Raw genomic sequence first — 13,551 nt, forward strand, 5'->3', positions numbered from 1 at the left:
CGAACCTTCTCCACACTACGAAACTTGCGGACAGTTGTAATTTGCGCTGCGGTTACCGTCGCACTGTCTAATTTTCAACACGTATGAAGGACATTTCGGACTTTACCTATTTCGTGGAGTGTCTGCTACGTAATTGTGTTTGGTCCTTTATGATGTATTACGAAGTTGTAGCTCTGTTTTGTTGCTAAGGGTTGGTGTTTCATAGTTATTTTGTAGTTGGTATATAGTATTGTGAATCAAGTTGGTAAGCTAGTCTGATTGAAATGAAATTTGTTTTGTGTTGCCCTGGGTAATTAATTGATATGTTCCCCCCACTTTTTGTACTCTCTATGTATCCCCCATTCTATGTATCCCACGCGGTGGTGGGGTCAGCTTTCCTAATTTTTGTTCTCCACTTCGCTCTGTCTAAATTATCACATCGCTCTGGGACACCTGACTCTCTTTCATATTTTTTTCCAATTGATATAGTTCGTACTTACATAATTATTAGGTTCTGTTCTGTTCTGTTCTGTTCTGTTACAGCCTTTTTTATCGTCCCACTGCTGGGCTGCGGCCTCCTCTCACACGGAGAAGGATTGAGCATTCATCACCACGCTTGCTCAATGCGGGTTGGTGATTTCAGACTTTACAGTCCAGGTTTCCTCAAGATGTTTTCCTTCACCTTTATTTATTATTTTTTTTTTCACCCATTGGTGTCTAAGATATACTTAGAAAGTACATACAAACTTAGAAAAGTTGCATTGGTACTTGCCTGACCTGGAATCGAACCCACGCCCTCATACTCGAGAGGTTGGTTCTTTACCCACTAGGCCACCACGACTTCTGAATTATTAGGTACCTACATTTTATTAGAATCTGGAAAAGGTGCTAGAAAAAATGTTGCTTTATACGTTAAAGTTAAAATACTTGACACAAGTTGTCACAGTTAATAGAAAGAAAAATCCGCGGACCGCAATGCACATTTATCATTCTTAATCATTTAGCTGTCCAGTACATCAATCACCATTAGAATTTGGGAAATTTTCTTCAGATTAACTCTTTTCTTACAATCTCTTCTTGTATATTTATAAATGCAAAAGTAAATCTACTTATCAGTCTGTCTGGTTTTTACGACAAAAGGTTGGCTAGAATATAAAATAATGAGCATTTTTACTAGTTTTCTCTTAAGCACCTTAAGAGGACGAATTGGAATTTTTGGCGCCAAGGATCTCAATTTTTCTCAGTAAATACAAAACGGATCAAAATACAACTTGGTTACCTGAAAGTTCATGATATAAACCTTATTTTGTTAGACGTCAAAACATGATTAGGTAACTTTGCTAACAGAGAAAAATATATCAAGCATACCTCTTTTTAAAAAAAGATTCACATATTATGGGCAAACGGGACCGATTTAAGCCTCTTAACTTTTTAAATAGTTGAGTATATACATACTCTTTAAAATTGTAGAAGGATTTTTTATCAAATTATCATTTCTAAATAATAAAATTACAAAACCATTTTGTCGCTTACGACTTTTAGTTATAAGCTAGCGCGCGTATTGTTATCCTCACCCCGCTCAGACGCTCCGATCCCTTTTGGCGCCTTAGATGCGCGTGCCGGTTATGGAATTATTGTTGACCAATTCGTCGCCTTAACTAACAGTTTTCTAAATCAAATTAAAAAAAAAACACTTATTTTACAAAAAAAAAATCGTAACAAACAAACAGAAAATTACACGTTTTTTTAAAAAAAACTATAGATGAAAATAACACAGACAATATGAAATTTAAAACAGATTAGAATATTAGTGCCTAGCAAAATAATCTAAAGAAGATCCGTAATCAGTAGAATACCTAGTAATAAAATTGCAGTAGAAAATTATCTCGTCCAATCCAATTTGATTGTTACAAGGCTAAGTAATGTCAATTTTATAGGACCTCGTAAAATTCTAAATGACTAATTTGAGATAGGTTAATGTTTTATTAGAATACTTTGTTAAATTACTAGTGAAGGATCCTGGTTATTTGATAGAGATCAACGAACGCTTTTATCATTTTGATTAATGGAATAAAATTTAAATCAACAACATATTTTTTAAATTAAAAAGCAGGATGTTTTTAGGATGATAAAAAAAGAGAAAATATTTTAATAATTAAATTCTCTTTGACATTTTTTACTGTAAGGTCACAATAACCAAATTTAAAAAAAAAATACCACTGAAAATGATAAATTCATCACTATAGTTCGGCCATTCAGAGAATGCGTTCCTGACACGTCGCGATTGAACTGACGACGTAACTTTGCAATGGCGTTGCAGTTACGATAAAAATATTTTTGCTGGTTGTTTACCGTTTTAACAATTGAGGAGCATTAAAACAACATTATTATATCAATAATCAATGAATGTTATAATTTTGTGCCAAACTGAGTGTCAAATAACTTGGTAAACAATATTTTTCTAAATCTATACTGCGCTATTACAAGGTTATGTCAGCGGTTTATATTTTGTAGTGCTGTGCTAAAAATAACAGGCAAGTATCGTAATCTGTTCTTATACAGTTATAATATAAAATAATACGTTTTGATTTTCTTTTTAAGAATTGGAAAATAATGGACTATAAGACTTAATTATAACGTTTATGAAATATAAAAATAAAACTATGACCAAACCGCATTTTTATACTTAGATTAAAAATGGTAACCCCAAATGGCGTTATGGGCCGCCATTTTGTGACGCTAAAACAGTCGTCCGTTGTCGTTTCGTGCGCATAGACCACGTTTTTCAAGTGTTTTCGATCTGTTTTTATTTGATTACCCGGCTTTTGTTAGACCGAGATATCAGGATTGATTCTGTTATTGATAATAATATAATTATACATGTAGGCGAAGATGATGATGAAGACACCACCTCCTCAAGCAAATCGGAGTCTGATTAATATTCTGTTCGCACATTCAATTCAATGTACTTGTAACAAAGAATAAATAAAACAATTTTATTATATGAATATTACCTTTTTTTGGTTTCCACTTAAATAACTAAAATATAAAACAAATGATTCCGCCAATTTAAAACGAAAATAATCTTAAAATAATGCGGCGGTTCATTTTGAAGGAACGGTAACGAACTCAGTGTTATGTTGTGCCCATCACTAGTCGTGACTAACTGATAGGTGTCAGGAACGCATTCTCTGAACGGCCGAAGTATATTTATATTTCCCTTCGCTCAGCCAGAGAATTGATCAAATATACCGCGATGGAATCTGGTCGTTGAATTTTCGGCGTTATTTTTATAACCTTATGGTCTCTATTCGATTGACAGGTACTAGCTTAAACAGAAGACAATCAAAACCACGCGGTAGTAAGCTGATAAAATATAATATGAAACTTGAATGTATGTACTTGATGAATGAATAAATTACATAATTACGATAAGTAGGTTATTATTTTAATGTGCAATTAATTGGGTAATTATCAGAATGTAAACATCCATTTATGTGATTGGTCTTTAGGTTCGAAAAGGAAAATTAAGTTCTAAGGGTGCGTCTACACGGTGCAAGTAGCTTGCGCATGTTGAGGCACATGCGCAGGTTACATGCATTTTTAAAACATGCGGATCGTGAGGAGAGATGATACTGAAAAACTATTTACATTTTCTCTAAAGATTCATTTTCATTATAGATAGCATTATTGTTTACATTGCATTTTTAATTTTAACAAAACAGCATATTGTTACAAATAATTTTTCTTTCAAAGGTGCAAAGACAACGATTCAGGTTTTTCTCAATATGTTTTTTATCTTCACTTTTATACAGTTTATTAGTCCAACCCACGCACGCACGCACTCGGAGACATTTAATGATTACTTAAGTCACTCTTTAGTGACGGATTGACAAAAAAATCCTTCACTAAGGAATGACTTAAGTAACCATTAAATGTCTGTGAATGCGGGAGGAAGACACTACTCCTAGATCGAGCAAAATGACGAACCTTGGAGGAGTCCTTTGTCAACCAGTGGACGTTTTTATCTTCTTACTAGACCTTCCCAATCCAATTATAATCCGCCCCTGAATCTACACGAGAAGCCTAAACAAGCGAACTATAGTGAGTCTGCAATAAAATGGCCACTAACGTTTCAGTGTAACCGCAATTGTTCGCGTAACGATCGCGCTCGCCGTCAAGTGGGCCGGAAAGCGATAACAGGACAATTTATGTCATCGCTACTATGTTGCGTGGGTTTGTAACGTGTAGATAGGACTTGTGTTGGGGGACAAAAATTTTGTTGTAAAGTAATAATAAATGTAGGGCAATATCCCAAAACAGACATGCCATGATTGGGACTAATTTTTAAATTGATTGATTGACTGATTTGAACATCTAACTTTCAAAGCTTCAAGTTTCTTTAGTGCTACACAATAAAAGGTAATTTTCACGACTAGACAAAATATTAAAAAAAAAAATCGTTTCTACTGCTGTTCATATGAATTTCTGGGTATTTTTTTTCCAATCTTATTTTATCATCAAAATAGTGAACATCCTTTAATCGGAAATATTAATGTAACCAATCGAATAAGTATAATGTTATATGCCCTCCAGGCATACTAAAATAAATATTAAAGTACATAGCTTAGCTGTGGTTAAAGAAACCTTTGATTATAGTATAAAACACGACAGGTCAAAATCTTATGCCATGTCTAACAGCTTCGTAACTCTACAGCTGCCAATATAATGCATGCTTAGCTCGATCTAATTGATGGATGTTAGCGGCAATTTATGCGATGCGACGCTGAATTTATTTTCTAACACTTCCCTGAAGAGTTGTCAGTTTATTTGGGAGTTTGCATGTAAGCATACTTAAGTATACCTATAGATTTTAGGGGAAGGCTAATTTGGGGAAAGGTGATAAAAGTATAATCATTGGCATGAACCTCGAGCGCTGAGCTACACCTGCTCAGAAGTAATTTATTGGGTCCCTTTTGTGGTATGAAGTGAGGCGCGGGGGCGGCCAGCGGTGATTGACCCGCAGCGCATCGCGTCATAGCCGTCACTCGGGATTGGTTCTTTGCTAATCTTCTGCGCAGGTGAAGGTCAGCGCTCAAGATTCCTGCCGATGATTCTATGTTCATTATAATTTAAGGTACAGTACTTGGTACACTGCTATCGAATATTGTTTCGAATTTCAACAGTTTTTTGTTAAGTTTCATTTAAATATTACATTAATAATTATTTTGCATACAAACTTATCAAGACATTACGTTTCAAGAATATGTCTCAAAACTGTAATAACAATAATAGAAACCTTATTTTCTGAGATTAGTTTAAGTTATAAAATGTTAAATTTAACACAACATATTAATATTTCAAAATACATTTGGCTAAAATACTCACCCAATGACCTAAATACAGATTAAAAACATTCCTATTTTACCCAGAACCCTAATTTCCACACACACAAAACATTAAGTTCCCACTCGTCTCGCTCACATGATGGGAACTAATATATTTAGCGGTACGTGAACAAAATACTACTGAACCGAACCGATAGAACAAATCCAATAACCGAAGAGAAGCTTTATTAGACGACGCCTTTAAACTGTAAGAACACTTTCACACAAGCCTAGTTTCTGTGCGGCAACATATACTTCAATCCTATGTTCAAAGTATCGTACCTATGTTATTTCTTATTGTAGTAAGTTTATCAATCAATGGCTTCTAACAATATTATGATTTATTACCAGAACTGTAGAGGGATCCGTACGAAGTTACACACACTGTACATGAATATAATGGCCTGCTCCTACGATGTCATCATTCTGACTGAAACCTGGCTGATTCCCAGTATCCAAGATACCGAATTTATTGATGATCGGTACGTAGTGTTTAGGTGCGATCGCGATCGTTCTGCGACTAAAAAACATGATGGTGGGGGAGTGTTAGTGGCGGTGCTTCGTGGATTGCGGCCTACTTCTCTGATAACAACATTTCTTCACCCAGAGATCGAACATGTTGTGGTGCAACTACCTTCTTCCCAGCACAATAGACACCATATTATTAGTGCTACGTACATACCACCGCGAACACGTGAAGAAATATACATACAATACCTAGACATGTTGCAAGACTTAGCAAACGCTACTACTACTGACTCCTACTTCATTATTGGTGATTTCAACCTACCGGACATAGCTTGGTCGGACCTGGGTAATCATGCAACTGCACAGGTCTCGAACTCAATAGGTCGAATATTGGTGAACTTTATGAACTTAATCAATGGCTCCCAATATAATACAACGAAAAATAAATTAGGTCGTATACTAGATTTGCTTATATCTAACGTAGATTGTCAAGCCATATCATGCAATACTCTGCTTGACCCCGATAGCCACCACCCAGCATTTTCCGCTTTGGCTTGCTTGACTATGCAGTACGCTCCCCTGAAATGCCGCACGGTTCATCGACATAACTTCCATAAAGCCGATTACGATGCAATAAATTATGAACTAGGTAAGATTGATTGGGACATAACACTCTCTCACCTCGGATCTGAGCAAGCCGTTAACGTTTTCTATGAGTCGTTATACGGAATTATCAAATCACATGTTCCATTAACCAGAACCAAAAATTCAAGCTTTCCGGTCTGGTTTTCCCCTTCTCTCATAAAAATATTTAAAACCAAAGAGCGCGCCTGGATTAAATGGAAGATGTATAATAATCAATCGGACTACCTTAACTTCGCTAACTACCGAAAGCTTTTCCACAGAGAGGCTGTCAAATGCTATCACAAGTACATTGAAGCAGTCGAAGACAGTATTCCTAAAAATATAAAGTACTTCTGGACTTATATTACATCTAAAAAGGGAAAAGCTAATTATCCGGCCAGCATGTACTTCAAAAATGTTTCTTCTGATGACCCTACGGACATATGCAATCTGTTCTCCTCTTTCTTTTCTTCGGTTTATGAACCATCTAATTTCGACCCTGAAAACTGGCAGCCTTTCGACAGCCTTGCGGATAACTCGTCTTGTATATCTGAGATTTACTTGCCTGTAGAAGTTATAAGACTGAAACTGAAATCTTTGGATCCTTCTAAAGGGGCAGGGCCAGATGGCTTACCACCCAACTTTTTAATTAAAACATGTGACGTCTTAGGTAATGCTTTGTATATCATTTTTAATAAATGTTTGGGTGAGGGGGTGTTTCCAACAATTTGGAAACGCGCGTTTATTACTCCTATTTACAAAAGCGGTGACAAGAATAATGTGGAGAATTACCGCCCCATTTCCATTCTCTCCACTTTGTCTAAAGTTTTTGAGAGTCTTGTCCACAGTGCCCTGTATCCCCATATTCACCAACTTATTATACCCGAACAGCACGGCTTTGTCAAACGTCGTTCAACCACAACAAATTTGATGGCATTTACAAATTATCTTTTTGAAAAATTGGATCAACGAGTTCAAGTAGATGCTGTCTATACAGATTTTCAAAAGGCGTTTGACAAGGTGGACCATTCTCTACTATTGGAGAAAATAGCCTTCAATGGTATTCGTGGTAATCTACTAAGATGGTTCGCCTCATATATTTTTAACAGGACCCAAAGAACTGTGGTTAATGGTTATGAGTCAGAGCCAGTTGTTGTTAAGTCTGGGGTTCCGCAGGGTTCCATTTTAGGGCCCCTTCTTTTTGTTATATTTATTAATGACATTAAAAACTGCTTTATAAACTCCAATTTTCTAATGTATGCAGATGACATAAAAATTTATAGGTCATGTAAAAATATGCAAGACTGCGCACTTTTGCAAGAGGACCTGGATAGGCTTTATGTTTACTGCACTAAAAATAAGCTTTTTCTTAGTCTTCCAAAATGTCATACCATTACATTTACTAAAAATAAGAAAATATTACATTATAATTATTTAATTAATAATGCGCGTTTGAACAGTGTTGCAGCCGTCCGTGACTTGGGTGTCACACTAGATTCACGTTTGCATTTTGATATCCATGTTGATAACATTGTGAATAAGGCGTATCGTATGTACGGGTTTGTCATGAGATCATCTAGTGACTTTGCGCGGCCCTCTACGTTCTTACTGTTATACAAAACTTTGGTACGATCCCAGTTAGAATATGCCATTCAAATCTGGAACCCTATATATGAAAAATATTGCTCAAGGTTGGAAATGGTACAAAAAAAGTTTATGCGGTCTATGAACTATAAGTGCTTTAATTCAAAAGTTCCATACGACCAGTTACTGAAGCGTTACAGCGTTCTAAGTCTGGAGACCAGGAGACAGCTTTTGAGTGTAATGACACTACACGGGTTATGTAACAATAAATTCGACTGTATTGAACTTACTAATCAGTTATGTTATAGAGTGCCCAGAAGTGTTATACAACGAGGGGTGCGCGCACCTCGACTATTTCACACTGGCACTTGCAAAACTAATGCTGGCGTCCGCGCACCTCTTCGACGCCTTGTTGAAACATACAACACTCATTTTATGGAGCTCGACATATTTACTCTCTCTAACCAGTTATTTAAAAAAAAAGCTATAGATATTTTGTCTAAAAGCCCATAATATGCACAAAATAATATTATTATAGTTTAATAAATATACCTACTTTAGTTAAACAGATTGATTAAATTAAGTTAAAATGATAGAAAATAAATTAAATAAATTAATTTGAATTAGAATATAATAAACTGTATTGAATTAATTGAAATAATAATTCTGATTTAAAATTAAAATAAATAGAATTAAGAATAATGTAATTAAATATATTAAATTATATGTATACCACATTAATTATTATCTAATACAAAAGGCTCACGCAGAAGGCAATGTATTCTGTTAACTCATACCGCACTCCTTCTCTTCTCTTATTCTTATGTTTACATGTGGACATTGGAGTGGGTTACATGTTTGTGCAACTAGCTTTAAGTATTTTCTTGTATTTTCTCTAGCATGTAACTGTTTTTTGTCCCTAATTAAAAAAATAAAATAAAAAATAAAAATAAAACATTTGGTTCGTAAGGTCAACGCATGCTTACATAAAGACCCAGGTTCCCGGTACAGAAAAATCAGTTCAGATCGGTGTGCGTAATCAAAACTATCAATTACTGTAACTAACGAGGCGTTCTTGTTTCTTGTCAAATCAAGACTATTCTGTGAAAGATTGGAGTTGATTGATTAGTGATATTATTTTCAAAAAATGGGCGGGTTCCAAAGAACGCCTATAAGGATGGTGCTGTAACATTCCTCGTCCCCCGAACACCTGCTATTATTTTGGCACGCTCCTTTCATAGATTTTGCGTTATGATATCTCCACTAGTCACTAGTAGTAAGGCCTCTACACGTATATGAGCAACAACAAACAAATTGATAACTACCATACAGACGATGACAAGACGATGACGATGAAAAGTCGTGGTGGATTAGTGGGCAAAGAACCGACCTCTCGAGTAGGAGGGCGCGGGTTCGATTCCAGGTCAGGCAAGTACCAATGCAACTTTTCAAGTTTGTATGTACTTTCTAAGTATATCTTAGACACCAATGACTGTGTTTCGGATGGCACGTTAAACTGTAGGTCCCGGCTGACATTGAACATCCTTGGCAGTCGTTACGGGTAGTCAGAAGCCAGTAAGTCTGACACCAGTCTAACCAAGGGGTATCGGGTTGCCCGGGTAACTGGGTTGAGGAGGTCAGATAGGCAGTCGCTTCTTGTAAAGCACTGGTACTCAGCTGAATCCGGTTAGACTGGAAGCCGACCCCAACATAGTTTGGGAAAAGGCTCGGAGGATGATGATACAGACGATGACACCTAAAACTGTGCGACTGGTTTTTATGCTACGTGAAATGTGTCACCTATAGACACCGAGCGTGTATAAGCGACAACGTTCGCTAGTGTGAAAGCACTGTAAGGGAGCATTTAAAACAATCGAGTTCATGCTCATTCTATTATCACCTTTCCCATGTTTCTTTTTTTTTAAGAATTAAATGGTCATTTTCAACAATCATACTTAAATTGTTTTTATGGGGAATTTTTACGTTCAGATACTTTTATGTTCAAAGCACTTATGTACTTTCATTTATGGAATAACAAGTTCCTAGAAAAATGACAAAAATATTAAACAAAAAAATATAAACTATGGACTATATTTTTTACAAGGGTAGAAAACAGTAAAATAGTCAATTTCCAAGAAAGAAAAAATGTGTACACGTTTTATTTTGTACACGGTACTCAAAAAGTGCACAGCTAGTTAAATTGTTTGTAGTTAAATAAATAAATCCAATAAATATACAATTTTCCATTTTTAATATTAAAATAAAATAAAGGGGGAACGGACGAATATTTACATTTCATCCGGTGATTATGTAAATATCAGTTGCAAGAGTTAGTTGGAATCTTATTTGCATACACAACGCCCTAGTCGGCCAGCCACTGAGATAATTTACCTACTAACTTTAATTTCATTTGAATTCGAGACTACTTCGGTCTGGATAAAAACTCCTGTATGTTGTTCTGTTTGTAAAGTATGTTACTGATAGGTATTATCAAAATTTATTTAGTATTTTTTATGTGAAAAACAATAAAAAACATTCTAATATTCCCACTTATATTAATTAATTGTTGTGATAAATATGGTTTACATAAAATATTAACAAGATATATTACTCTAAAGTGAAAATAAAAAAACTTTTATTGTAATTCTTATTTTATAAATACATTTTTTTTTATTTTTTTTTATTTGATAAAAAAGAACGTCTACTGGTATTCCTACTTCCCTGTAAGATCTTGATCCAAATAAATAACGAATACTTAATCCTATACAACAAAAGCGTTTCGTTGTTGTTTAAAAATGAACGAATGCCACATCCATAATATTTTTATTTTCAAACACCCGCTATTCCTATTCACACCATTGTTGATTTTTGTTAGCAAAATATTTCCCACTAACGAATATCAAATAAAAACTAAAAAAAAAAAAATGGCCGCTGGTATTTACAATTCACGGGTGCAATATCATACCCTGTTTGATGAAAGTATCATTAATATTATGCTAACGTATCCATTTTTTTATTTATTTATCATTTTACTGCGAAAATTGATTCATAAATATGAGTAGGTCGGTAATTTAATACCCACTGCAAACTTTTAACTAAACTGAAATTTTTCAATTAGTAAATTGCTTGCCTATTCACAATGGGTCGCTACGTTTTATTATCTGTAGTGTTAAAAGTCAAATATTTGTTTTTCAAGAAGGTCTTAAAAAGGGACTGATGAGAAGACAAATTAGTGGCATGATTCCAAGTTCTTCGAAGAACAGGAAAAACTATACAAATAATTTAAAGCACCATTTTCAAATGAATGAATTTGTCAAAATAACTGCTCGTCATAGTCATCTTTACAAAAAACGACACTTATTGAACCAAAATAAATAAAATTTCTGTCACAAATACAATTTACAGAATTTTGCTTTGTCAAAAATATTTATCAACATGTACGACATTATTGGCCGTCTATCCAATATGGCTCCTAAATCTTATATTTTTATTCTTTTTCACGTCTCAGCGCATACGGTTGGAAATAATGGTTCGACAAAATATATGAGCTCCTTCACCCTTTAGACTCTAGTATATAATTTATCACGAAGAAATTGCCCTTTACAGCGAAATATCGGGGCACGGCCATTAAAACGGCAATAGAAAATGATAAGATGATTTGCTTGACAGATTTGTAATTTATTTTCCGAAGATTTTGTATTGAAATGGTAATTTGTTGAGGAAAGGGAGAATTTTCGGGTGTCTAGAGCCTCGCTAATTGAGTTTTCTGTCCTGCTGGTTGTAGAAAAGTGGTAATTTGTATGTTTGGATCTTTTAGGAAGCGTGATTTTGGTCTTATTTGAAAAAAGAAAATGTAGAATGGACTAGAAGAAATATACATAGGTGGGGCGATGATTTTCGTGAGGCACTGGGCAGATATTGAAGGTTTTTTTTAGGCTTAGTGGAGGGTTATGAATAAGGCTTAGGTTACAGAAAAAAAGCTGGAAACTTATAAGCGCTGGTAACCCGCGCAGGAAAATATATGGACACGCGCCGATAAGCGCTTATAAGTTTCCAGCTTTTGTCGGCGCTGGTCAGCGCTTATCGGCGCGTGTTCATAAATTTTCCTGCGCGGGTTACCAGCTCTGTCAAGCGCCGAAAAGCGCTTTTAAGTTCCAGCTTCTTCCAGCTTTTTTGCTGTATACAGCCTTATTTAAGAGATGGGTTGATAATGATGATGGTGATGTACGTGCACAGAAATTAAAAGTACTCAAAAACACTTCTCTGATACTGAATTGGATTTTCTGTTTTACTCCAACAAACATGACCCAGTTTTTAACCAATTTCTTACAAACAACAGTTATGATCATTGGCTCACATTTTGCATACAAATGCATAAGTCCCAGGTGGTTTTAGTTTGCATTTGCAGTCTGTTTGCAATTCTATACAATACTAGTTCCAATACGATCATATTCTTGGAAGGTGAAATCTATAGTATTGTCTAGCTCTAGTAACTCTGTAATTGATCTGTGTGAAAGGTGTCAGTAAGTTACTATTGCATATGTCAGTGGCAAATAGGATTGATATGTTGAGATTTATGTCAAGCAATAAATAGCATTTGATTGGGATATGATTTATACCATCATCAGGCTTTGAATTCGTCCAAATGAGTGTTAATAACCACGGTTGCTCAAAGGAGATTAGTGATTTCATATGTTGAGATGTTTTCCGTTACCTTTACGCAGTTATAAGGTTGCCCTAGTGACTGGGTTGTGCAGGTCAAATAGATAGTCGCTCCTTGTAAAAGGCTAGTACTCAGCTGCATCTGGTTAGACTGGAAGCCGACCTCAGTTGGGAAAAGGCTAGGCAGATGATGATGGTGTATTATTAGACTGGACACTGGACACATAACATAGCAAAGTTACATTGGTACTTGCCTGACCTAAAATCGAACCCGGTTACTCGTGACTCAAAGTACTCGTACTAAACTGAAATTCATAAACGTTAAGCAAGGATTTAGCTGCAACTAGCTTTCAACTTGATGTAACAGAAGAGCATCAATCGTTAAACCCACTCAATCGACCGCTGGTTTCAAACTGATAGTACTACTGGTATTTGCAGGGAAGACAGAAAACCCACTGTGGCCAAAATTCTTATAAATCAAATCTAAAAAATGCATTAATAGTGAATAAATTACTGGTGAAAACTCGTCTTTAATAACCGACTTCAAAGAGGACGGTTTCAAATTTGAATGTTTATTTTTTATATATTGACTTGCTTTAATGGACACATCGGTACGTATAGTGTGGCCTGTAGTTAATTCAACCTAATAAACTTGCAATTTCATAATAAAGTAATGAGAAATGAATCATTTCTTTGTGGTTACGTGTACGCTGGCCTAAACATATTTTTTTTTTGTTTCTACTTTCAGACAGCCTCTAGGTAATGATGATGAAAAAGATGAATGTATCCACAGAAGTTCCTACATACCTAATTTGTATACCCTAAAAACAACCATCCCTCTGGCTCA

The sequence above is a fragment of the Helicoverpa zea genome, chromosome 24, assembly GCF_022581195.2.
Source record: "Helicoverpa zea isolate HzStark_Cry1AcR chromosome 24, ilHelZeax1.1, whole genome shotgun sequence".
Lineage (NCBI taxonomy): Eukaryota > Metazoa > Arthropoda > Insecta > Lepidoptera > Noctuidae > Helicoverpa > Helicoverpa zea.